At 44.2% G+C, this 12,597-nt stretch overlaps 1 pseudogene; it reads left to right on the top strand.

Moving 5' to 3' along the window:
* The first annotated feature begins 1,427 nt into the window (after window positions 1–1,427).
* On the top strand, window positions 1,428–1,545 carry LOC124799878 (annotated as a pseudogene).
* The last annotated feature ends 11,052 nt before the right edge of the window (window positions 1,546–12,597 follow it).

Genomic DNA, 12,597 nt, shown 5'->3' with positions numbered 1-12,597 from the left:
ACTACCGCGTATTTTCTTGAATATAAACCGAGAATGCGACCTTGTTTGAATGAAATAGCTGTCAGCGAGCATTTCATCTTCGTGCCATCCTAATATCCCACCATAACCTGTTCTACATATTTTTGTTTCAGGAAACTGCTAGCACAGCAGTTCATCAGTTTCCATCACTGATTCGGAACACTTTATGAAAAGACAAAATTTAAATAGAAAGTTTTGTTCACTGGAAATGAACCTGTTTCAGCCCCATTTCATCTAAATATCATTTAGTGTACTTCCTTTCCTTTTCAAGTAGACCTAGCAGCTTAGTTTTCGCTATCTTCCTTTATACTTTTATCACGTAGGGAAAGAATTCGTAGAGACGAATTTGCTTTATTTGTGTCTTACATCAGCAACATTTTGCTTTTCTTAATTCAAGTCATGAATGATCTCCGTAGTGTGCCGATGTGTTGGTAATTTAATGTTCAGTGACGGTAGAAAAGTCATGAAAATTTTCCGTGAATCCCGTCCAAACATGTCCTGTAGCTGGGCGTAGTGTACAGACAAGGCCCTGCCGCTCTTTTTAGAGTTTTTCGGTTGGTCAACCACTCCCCCGCTCTTTTTAGCATTTTCGGTTGGTCCAGAACTCCCCCGCTCAGTAGAGATGCAGACCCCCGGCTTCAGCAGCCGGCGTTTAGAGCGTTTTATGTTCACTCTGAGTATTCGTGCTCCTCGGAGCACGCTTTATCATAACTTCCACGTAGCTCGGAATCAGTTAAATGTTCTTTTCCGGCTTAGGGAGCTATCGCAATTTATTTGAATTAATAGTCAAACGTTGCATCCAGGAAAGACCGCATTTTTACTCTGTGAATTTCTCAGAATAATGTGAACTTCGCTGTTACTGCTTAGTTCTAGGTGCTTACAGCACGTCCATTAGTTAAATTAAGAACTTCCTTCGATGTTTATTAATTAATTAACGTACGCCTGTGTTTGGCGCAGTCAGTATTCAGAGCATTTTCCTTGTTTTCATGAAATCCGATTCAGGCACTTATACAAGCTTACCGTTACGTGAAGTTCTCAAATTCTACAGTTTACTAATTGCTTTCTGCGGAGTATCTGTAATTTCCTTTCTCAGTTTTAATTATTATAGTCGTGATTCACATCCCCTTATGTCACTATTTAGGTTGAACCGGTTTTTCGGTGTGGTACCAAGTACCGTGTGAGACTGAGAAGAGGAATCACACCAGGAGTCTGGTTAATCGAATAATTCTCAACTCACTGATTACAACGAATATATTTATGTGTATTAAAATTTCTAGATACCATACTTTTGTTGCAAGATTGATCCTTAATCTGTTGTCCACCCACAGTAGGCCCACGTAATCGCATCGAGCTCAAATCCCTGAAGAGAAGGAAAGTGGCTGGGAATATTTTAGAAGTATGGGATATATTGCAACGGCCTTGCCGCAGTGGATACAACCGTTCCCATCAGATCACCGGAGTTAAGCACTGTCGGGCGTTGCCGGGACTTGGATGGGTGACCATCCGGGCCGCCACGTGCTGTTGCCGTTTTTCGCGGTGCACTCAGCCTCGTGATGCCAATGGAGGAGTTACTCGACCGAATAGTAGCGGCTCCGGTCAAAGAAAACCATCATAGCGACCGTGAGAGCGATGTACTGACCACCCGCCCCTCCTATCCGCGTCCCCAGCTGAGGATGACACGGCGGTCGGATAGTCCCGATGGGCTACCTGTGGCCTGAAGACGGAGTGTTGCATGGGATATATTGAAATCATCAATTTTATCAACTGTAATGGACATCTGTCTTTTGAAACTTTCTCCAGCGATCAAACAGCCTGCTGATATAAATACATTGTGTAATTTATCTTGTTATTTTCTGCCGCGTGAATGGTTATGTGCTGCGAGAGTCAGTTATTCTCTTCCTAGTGTATCCACATTCCCCACTCCTTCCCACGAGATGCACTGGATGATGTTATGGATAAAGATTGTTGACATTAATCTCCCCTACGTCTTAAGGAACTATATTAACTTTTATTCATGTTGAAATGTGCAAGCTGCAAAAACGATTTGCATTTTATAGAATATGAGTCACTTTTTCTGTCAACCCCACTCGTGGTCCGTCGTTACCCGGCATTCTTTGTAAAATGAATAAAAGGAAAAACATTCCGTTAGAAAATGCTTGGCAAAAATATAAAGAAACATTGTCCCTTTGTCAGTGTGTCGAAGTCTTCGCATTAGCTCCGTTGCATGTTTAATTAACCCACAGGATTAAAAAATGAATTTTAACGGGAACGCATGACGATTCCCACACAGTGGAACTGAAGTATAGAAAGGCAACCTCTCCCAGTTTCATAGAATCACAAATCTCAATAAAAGTCCTCCGTATATGGCGAAAGAGGTGTCCCGATGAATAATGGTTAAAGAGAAGAGTGAGAATATAGATACGATATCAACACAAAAAGACTGTCAACATCTTTTACGCTATGCAAAATTTAAAGATACTAAACTACACAATAATTTCTAACTTCTGATCCTTAAACAAGAAAGTCACTTTTCGGAAGGTTCCCATAACACAGCAATTGTTGCTAATATTCCCCGAGACAACTTATGTCTATTCCGAGTCACAGCTGCACCAGCTTTTGAAAATAAGCAGCCACTAGGTACAGATGTTACAACGAGGTTAAGATGTTGTTGAGCATATTTGTACAAACAGGGAAAAATAACTTTCATCTCTTCCCATGGAGGGCTTCTTAAAGATATTACAGGATTTAACAAATAAGGAGGTACTTCGTCAATACGGTACGTTTCCTTTTCCTTTTTGTGGGCGTGCGCTAGCTGTTCATTATGTTTCTAAAGCCGTTTTCATGTCTTACAGCGCAGCATTTTCCCCTGATTCGCTTGTGCTACTTTATTGCTCGTAAACCATAGTTTTGAGTTTTTGTGTGGCTCGCCCGCTTGCTGTTGGATCAAAACTGCAATTGATTCCAATAGAGTAGCAATAGCTTCATGGCCCTTTAATTCAGTTAACCCATACCTTTCCTTTAGCTCTCTCAATGAAACGTCCTTGCATTCTTTGATAATTCGTGATACTATTAAGTTCTATTAACAAAAATTGTTCACTGGTATAATTGTTGATACTGTTAACACGTGTTTGCCCAGACACTTCTCTTGTGACATGGACACTAAGGTGACAAAAGTCATGGGATACCGCCTAATATCTCGCCGGACTTATTTTTACGCGGCGTAGTGCAGCAACTCGACTTGGCGTGGACCCAACAAGTCGTTGGAAGTGCACTGCAGAAATACTGAGCCATGTTGCCTCTTTAGTCGTCCATTATTGCGAAAGTGTTACAGTTGCAGGAGTTTATGCACGAACAAACCTCTCGATTATGTCCCATGAATGTTCGATGGGGTTCATGTCGGGCGATCTGGGTGTCATATAAGAAAAGACGTTTATTATCAGGTTCATACATACCTTTCAATTGTTTCATCGTTCTCAGAAGGGCTTCCCGACTTCCTTGTGTTTCCTTTCTATGACAGCTGCCTGAGTACTGGCGTCTTTAAATAAAGTAGACGCTTTGCCAAAAAACTTCAGCTTTAAAACATTGTTTGTACTGTGTCCTCGTGTACTTCCCATTGTGTTTACGTGAACAGTTTGCACTGCACGACAAAAGGCACAGCTCTTACGTAGCGCAGACTGCTGCCCGCCTCTGACGACATAATGTCATGGGCAACGGCATACTGATTGGCCTTTAGTGCTGTGAAGCCCCAAGTACTGGTGAAGCGAGACACCCAGTCTCCGTGGAGGCAGACAGACATTCTGGGTTGACCTGTGCAGTGGCGAGGAACTGCTAAGTACCTGGGTGTCATTCTGGACTGGGCTGCTTATAGTGAGGGCTATGACAGGTTGCAGAACTGAAGGGAAAATCAAGAAGGCTTCACCAGCTCTGCCCGCTGCTGTTACTAAGTTACTAAGTGGAATGTCCGCAGCTCGTGGTCTTGCGGTTGCGTTCTCGCTTCCTGCGCACGGGGTCCCGGGTTCGATTCCCGGCGGGGTCAGGGATTTTCTCTGCCTCGTGATGACTGGGTGTTGTGTGTTCTTAATCATCATTTCATCTTCATTGACTCGCAAGTCGCCGAAGTGGCGTCAACTAAAAAGGACTTGCAATACGGCGGCCGAACTTCCGCACATGGGACCTCCCGGCCAACAATGGTTGGTTGGTTTGGGGGATTAAAGGGACCAGACTAAGACGGTCATAGGTTCCGGCCAACAATGGCATACGATCATTTCATTTCACTAAGTGGAATGTCAGTTCTCCCAAATGGCCACGAAGTGGTTCTGACAAGACACTGCTACGAAGAGTTTTAGCGTACACAGTTGTCATTTGACGGAACGCAGCCTGTACACTTATCGGTCGCCTACAGAGTTTGCAAAATACAACTCTTAACCCTTCCCTAAAGGCTGATGAGGTCAGATATAATAGCTTTCCTCTGCTTCTCCGATGTCGGACGTAGACCGACAGGCCTCTTCAGCTGTTTAGCTCTCGCAGGTAGTTCAATAAGCTTCGTGTTCGCATCGGTTGCTGGACGGTCAGAATGACGGATTGCTAACCGAAGGTGCCCTGGTTCAATTCCCGACCAGGTCGGAAATTTCCTCCGCTCGCGGACTGGGTGTTGTCCTTACGTTCGTATCGTCATAACTGACATTCCATTGCTGAGAGGGCTGTATGGGCATCTCCCGAAAGCCAATAAATTAAAGAAAAAATACAAGCTTCGTCACGTAGTACCAGCGCTCGCCATCAGATAACGGAAGTGGAACACTGTATTTCACAGCAGGTGAAGTTTTTCAACATATACAGTTGATTGTGCGTTTTCCGCGAGACTATTGTGTGTACGAAGATGGCAGGCTGAAGGCATGTAGGTGACGATGTTACCCTGAGCTGGCTTTGGGAAGATACTGAAGATGAAGCAGAGTTCAGTGAATAATAAGAACGTATTTCTGTGAGTAGTGGCAAAGAAGAGAGTGATTTGAATGTGCAACATAGCAACATATAGCATGTGGCTGGCAGGTATTTCGTGATGTTGATGGTGATATTATCGAGTTCTTTTACTCGGTTACGTAACAGGGACTCACTCTTCTTCAAAATGCACGCATAGAAAGGGAACTTCAAATTTTTCGGTTGTTTTTCACTGCCTATTTTAGCGATATCACATTAAACATAACTTTCTTACGAGCTTTCGTGAAACGTGCAGCCTTGGAACTTGATGTCAAGCCATAAACGTAGCTTTTATATGACAGCAAACAGAGAAACACAGGAAGAAAAGAAAAGTAGGGAGAAAGGCACAACACTGGAAAGATGTCTGCACTTATTTGGAAAATGTCACTTCCAATGTTTCCAAACCAGTTCTTCCTTATTTTACTATTATTACTTGTGGACATATTTCATACTACGAGACAAATTTTTGATGTGATCACTTTCACAGTTTTACGACTATGTGTCACATAAAAGTGAACACAGTAAGCTGTTATTTTCAGAAGCCGTTTGAACTCTTCTTTATGACTTGCACTGCTTGGTAAAGTACTTTCAAAGTCATTTGACACTTGTGTTTGAAATGATTTGAACACTTCACCGGTAATATGAAATACGAAATCCGGTAGTTGCCTTAGGGTAGCTGTGCACTGGGTAAATAAATACACCACCTGACAAGAAAGTGAAGCACCCAGGAGACGTGATCAGATGTCAGTGTTATTCCATACCTAGCACCAGCGAGTACATTAAAGATTAGAATTGCTACTCACTGTCCCAGGTAGAACGGTAACCAGAGGGCATTAGTGTTGTGCATGTCTGATATTACACTACTGGCCATAAAATTGCTACACCACGAAGATGACGTGCTACAGACGCGAAATTTAAGGATGAAAAATGCTGTGATATGCTAATGATTAGCTTTTCCGAGCATTCACACAAGGTTGGCGCCGGTGGCGACACCTACAATGTGCTGACATGAGGAAAATTTCCAACCGATTTCTCATACACAAACAGCAGTTGACCGGCGTTGCCTGGTGAAACGTTGTTGTGATGCCTCATGTAAGGAGGAGAAATGCGTACCATCACGTTTCCGACTTTGATAAAGGTCGGATTGTAGCCTATCGCGATTGCGGTTTATCGTTTCGCGACACTGCTGCCCGCATTGGTCGAGAGCCAATGACTGTTAGCAGAATATGGAATCGATAGGTTCAGGAGGGTAATACGGAACGCCATGCTGGATCCCAACGGCCTCGTATCACTAGCAGTCGAGATGACAGGTATGTTATCCGTATGCCTGTAACGGATCGTGCAGCCACGTCTCGACCCCAGAGACAACAGATGGGGACGCTTGCAAGACAACACCCATATGCACGAACAGTTCGACGACGTTTGCAGTAGCATGGACTATCAGCTCGGAGACCATGGCTGCTGTTACCCTTGACGCTGCATCAAAGACAGGAGCGCCTACGATGGTGTAGTCAAGGACGAACCTGGGTGCACGAATGGCAAAATGTCATTTTTTAGGATGAATCCACGTTCTGTTTACAGCATAATGATGGTCGCATCCGTGTTTGGCAACATCGCGGTGAACGCACATTGGAAGCCGGCGTGATGGAATGGGGTTCCATTGGTTACACGTCTCCATTACCTCTTGTTCGCATTGACGGCGCTTTGAACAGATGTGTTACGACCAGTGGCTCTACCCTTCATTCGATCCCTGCGAAATCCTACATTTCAGCAGGATAATGCACGACCGCATGTTGCAGGTCCTGTAGGGGCCTTTCCGGATACAAACAATTTTCTACTGCTGCCCTGGTCGACACATTCTCCAGATCTCTCACCAATGGAAAACGCCTGGTCAATGGTGGCCGAGCAACTAGCTCATCACAATACGCCAGTCACTACTCTTGATGAACTGTGGTATCGTGTTGAAGCTGCATGGGCAGCTGTACCTGTACGCGCCATCCAAGCTCTGTTTGACTCAATGTCCAAGCGTATGAAGGCCGTTATTACGGCCAGAGGTGGTTGTTCTGGGTATTGATTTCTTAGGATCTATGCACCCAAATTGCGTGAAAATGTAATCACATATCAGTTCTAGTATAATATATTTGTCCAATGAATACCCGTTTATCATCTGTATTTCTTCTTGGTGTAGCAATTTTAATGGCCAGTAGTGTATCAGGTCTCGTAGGGCGTATAAGGGACGTGAAGAGCGTCAGATTTTGAATGACCACTGAGAAGGCACGAAGTTGCCGCGTACTCGTGTGAGAGCGTTATCAGCATATGACAGATTTTGAAAGAGACCGCACTGAGTCTCTTCATTTGGCTGGCTGTTCGGATCACGCAGTATCCAGATTTTTGGGGTATTCGGATGTGCTAGCGGTCTGATACAGGAGTGCATGGGAATGTGAGAGGCAGGCATGTTCGTCTTCAAAGCAAACACACCGTAACCTCTCCACATTTGCGTCTGCCATCCAAGGAGAAGGGTGGCGCTATTGTGCACTTTGTAAATCTTAACCACTTCACAGTTGCGCCTGCGATTCGAGAACGTTACGATCAGTCATTATTATAACTCTTGGTTGGCCCCACACACACACACACACGCACCTACATCCTGTTACATCGTTGTTCAAGTCCCGACGCGTGGAGGCGGGCTTTTGTTGTTTTATCATTTATTTTCTTTGTTCTTTTTTGTTTCGTTTTATTTATTTATTTAGCAGCTTTTTTCAATGTTCAAAATATAGTACAAGAATTGGAAAGACGAATTATAAAAATGCATAAACTTTAAGGAAGAAGCGAAAAGAAGGATAGGAAAGAAATAGAGAAGTAAGTGACGCCACATGGATGTCAGAGGATGAATATCTCGGTGTGTGCCTCGAGCCATTGTCCTCAGGCATCTCTTTTGTTGTTAGTAATTAATTTATTCTATATCATAGTTCAGTATAATAATTATTCTATCTGTATATATATTCACAGGTTCACAGTGTCCTTTTCAGTTGGCAATTTGCGACAATACGACGACGCTTTTAAAAATGCGTTATGCTAAAGTACGTCTAATTGTTCTATTTAAACACTATTTACATGTTTCTAGTGTCTGTTGCCTTTGGCAGTTTGCGACAATACGCCGGCACTCTACTAACCTGCGAATAGACTTGCTTTCTGTATGACCATGTGAGGAGGTACCCTATATGTGTTGCCTTTGAAATTTCGTCTGCAGTGTGTTTAATTGTATCCATAGCCCTTCTTTTCTGGTCTATTGCAATGGACTACCTGCAGGATTATTGTAACCCCTAACCATTGGTCAGAGACTAGCAGCATCTTAGCTGGGAAATGATCGTCCCAAGCATAGGCTGCCGTTGACACCCCAACAGACGGGCATAACTGTGACTGTAGGCTCCACAGCGAACGAACATTTCCAGACTGTCTCTAGTTCGCATTCATCTACATCTACATTCTATATTTACACTCCGCAAGCCACCCAACGCTGTGTGGCGGAGGGCACTTTACGTGCCACTGTCATTACCTCCATTTACTGTTCCAGTTGCGTATGGTTCGCGGGAAGAACGACTGTCTGAAAGCCTCCGTGCGCGCTCGAATCTCTCTAATTTTACATTCGTGATCTCCTCGGGAGGTATAAGTGGGGGGAAGCAATATATTCGATACCTCATCCAGAAACGCACCCTCTCGAAACCTGGCGAACAAGCTACACCGCGATGCAGAGCGCCTCTCTTGCAGAGTCTGCCACTTGAGTTTGCTAAACATCTCCGTAACGCTATCACGGATACCAAATAACCCTGTGACGAAACGCGCTGCTCTTCTTTGGATCTTCTCTATCTCCTCCGTCAACCCGATCTGGTACGGATCCCACACTGATGAGCAATACTCAAGTATAGGTTGAACGAGTATTTTGTAAGCCACCTCCTTTGTTAATGGACTACATTTTCTAAGGACTCTCCCAATGAATCTCAACCTGGTACCCGCCTTACCAACAACTAATTTTATATGATCATTCCACTTCAAATCGTTCCGTACGCATACTCCCAGATATTTTACAGAAGTAACTGCTACCAGTGTTTGTTCCGCTATCATATAATCATACAATAAAGGATCCTTCTTTCTATTTATTCGCAATACATTACATTTGTCTATGTTAAGGGTTAGTTGGCACTCCCTGCACCAAGTGCCTATCCGCTGCAGATCTTCCTGCATTTCACTACAATTTTCTAATGCTGCAACTTCTCTGTATACTACAGCATCATCCGCGAAAAGCCGCATGGAACTTCCGACACTATCTATTAGGTCATTTATATATATTGTGAAAAGCAATGGTCCCATAACACTCCCCTGTGGCACGCCAGAGGTTACTTTAACGTCTGTAGACGTCTCTCCATTGATAACAACATGGTGTGTTCTGTTTGCTAAAAACTCTTCAATCGAGCCACACAGCTGGTCTGATATTCCGTAGGCTCTTACTTTGTTTATCAGGCGACAGTGCGGAACTGTATCGAACGCCTTCCGGAAGTCAAGGAAAATAGCATCTACCTGGGAGCCTGTATCTAATATTTTCTGGGTCTCATGAACAAATAAAGCGAGTTGGGTCTCACACGATCGCTGTTTCCGGAATCCATGTTGATTCCTACAGAGTAGATTCTGGGTTTCCAAAAACGACATGATACTCGAGAAAAAAACATGTTCTAAAATTCTACAACAGATCGACGTTAGAGATATAGGTCTATAGTTTTGCGCATCTGCTCGACGACCCTTCTTGAAGACTGGGACTACCTGTGCTCTTTTCCAATCATTTGGAACCTTCCGTTCCTCTAGAGACTTGCGGTACACGGCTGTTAGAAGGGGGACAAGTTCTTTCGCGTACTCTGTGTAGAAACGAATTGGTATCCCGTCAGGTCCAGTGGACTTCCCTCTGTTGAGTGATTCCAGTTGCTTTTCTATCCCGTGGACACTTATTTCGATGTCAGCCATTTTTTAGTTTGTGCGAGGATTTAGAGAAGGAACCGCAGTGCGGTCTTCCTCTGTGAAACAGCTTTGGAAAAAGGTGTTTAGTATTTCAGCTTTACGCGTGTCATCCTCTGTTTCAATGCCATCATCATCCCGGAGTGTCTGGATATTCTGTTTCGAGCCACTTACTGATTTAACGTAAGACCAGAACTTCCTAGGATTTTCTGTCAAGTCGGTATATAGAATTTTACTTTCGAATTCACTGAACGCTTCACGCATAGCCCTCCTTAAGCTAACTTTGACATCGTTTAGGTTCTGTTTGTCTGAGAGGTTTTGGCTGCGTTTAAACTTGGAGTGAAGCTCTCTTTGCTTTCGCAGTAGTTTCCTGACTTTGTTGTTGAACCACAGTGGGTTTCTCCCGTCCCTCACAGTTTTACTCCGCACGTACCTGTCTAAAACGCATTTTACAATTGCCTTGAACTTTTTCCATAAGCACTCAACGTTGTCAGTGTCGGAACAGAAATTTTCGTTTTGATCTGTTAGGTAGTCTGAAATCTGCCTTCAATTACTCTTGCTAAACAGATAAACCTTCCTCCCTTTTTTTATATCCCTATTAACTCCCATATTCAGGGATGCTGCAACGGCCTTATGATCACTTATTCCCTGTTCTGCACTTACAGAGTCGAAAAGTTCGGGTCTGTTTGTTATCAGTAGGTCCAAGATGTTATCTCCACGAGTCGGTTCTCTGTTTAATTGCTCGAGATAATTTTCGGATAGTGCACTCAGTATAATGTCACTCGATGCTCTGTCCCTACCACCCGTCCTAAACATCTGAGTGTCCCAGTCTATATCTGGTAAATTGAAATCTCCACCTAAGACTATAATATGCTGAGAAAATTTATGTGAAACGTATTCCAAATTTTCTTTCAGTTGTTCCGCCACTAATGCTGCTGAGCCGGGAGGTCGGTAAAAGGAGCCAATTATTAACATAGCTCGGTTGTTGAGTGTAACCTCCACCCATAATATTTCACAGGAACTATCCACTTCTACTTCACTACAGGATAAACTACTGCTAACAGCGACAAACACGCCACCACCGGTTGCATGCAATCTATCATTTCTAAACACCGTCTGTGACTTTGTAAAAATTTCGGCTGAATTTATCTCTGGCTTCAGCCAGCTTTCTGTACCTATAAAAATTTCAGCTTCTGTGTTTTCTATCAGCGCTTGAAGTTCCGGCACTTTACCAATGCAGCTTCGACAGTTTACAATTACAATACCAATTCCTGACTTGGCCCCGCACCCTTTGAGGCTGTTGCCCTTTCTGTACTTGCCCGAGGCCATCTAAGCTAAAAAACCGCCCAGTCCACGCCACACAATCCCCGCTACCCGTGTAGCCGCTTGCTGCGTGTAGTGGACTCCTGACCTATCCAGCGGAACCCGAAACCCCACCTCCCTATGGCGCATTGCCAGTAATTTGGACGGTAGCCATTCCATTTATGACGCCATGACATTATTTGTCGAGAAGATAACACGAACTGTCGCCTGTGATATGCTACCTTGATACCGAGGAGGTTCGACTATAGTCCTGGCTGTCGTAAACTCCAGATCTCAGATCAAATGAAATCATCCTGTGAAGCGTTGGCGGCAAAATGACACACCACCAGTCGGCAGGATCTACGACAGAAGAATTATGGCATAGAGTTCAAGCAGCAGTGAATGACGTAGCGGTATCTGAAACTTCCTGGCAGATTAAAACTGTGTGCTGGACGGAGCCTCGAACTCGGGACCTTTGCCTTTCGCAGGCAAGCGCTCTATCCATTTCTTTTTTTTTTTTTAATAATCTCATTTTGTTCGTTGCATTTGCTTGGGGCGGTCGTCCCATGACACCCGTTGAAGTTCTTTGTCGATCCATTCACTCAGTTTTTTGTTACAGAGGACAGCTAACCCTTTGACCTAACACGCTGAGCTATCGTACCGGCTGCCCACTGAGCTACTTCAGCACGTCCTTACAATTTTACTTGAGCCAGTACCTCATCTCCTACCTTACAAACTCCACAGAAGTTCTCCTGCGAAACTTGCAGGACCAGCGCTCCTGGAACAAGGAATACTCCGAAGACATGTCTTAGCCGCAGCCTGGGGGATGTTTTCAGGTTGGAAGTTTCACTCTGCAGCGGAGTGTGCGCTGATGTGAATCTTCCTGACAGATTTAATTGTGTAGCGGATCAAGACAGGAACTTGGGACATTTCCCTATCGAGATGGGGTACTGGTGAAGTAAAGCTGTTGAGTATAGGTCCTGAGGCGTGCTAGAGTACCTCAGTCGGAAGAGCATTTTCCCCACGAAAGACAAAGGTCCCGGATTAGAATCTCGGTCCGGCGACCACTTTTAATCTGCGAGGAAGTTTCAAACCAGCGCACACTCTGCATCAGTGTGAAAATTTCATTCTGTATATCTGTATTTGCCTTCCAAGTTTGGTCCTACTCGATACCCAAACTGGTTAGAAACATTCTTTCTGCCCTGGTGGCAGTTTTGTTCTGTATTCCCTCAGGAAGCAAATTTCTAGATGTCACTGTTTTACTGGCCAGTAGTGAACATTCCTGCCCTCTAAAGACGC

The sequence above is a fragment of the Schistocerca piceifrons genome, chromosome 5 (assembly GCF_021461385.2).
Source record: "Schistocerca piceifrons isolate TAMUIC-IGC-003096 chromosome 5, iqSchPice1.1, whole genome shotgun sequence".
Lineage (NCBI taxonomy): Eukaryota > Metazoa > Arthropoda > Insecta > Orthoptera > Acrididae > Schistocerca > Schistocerca piceifrons.
The sequence above is the reverse complement of the archived record's forward strand: the minus strand, read 5'-3'. Positions and strand labels throughout refer to the sequence as shown.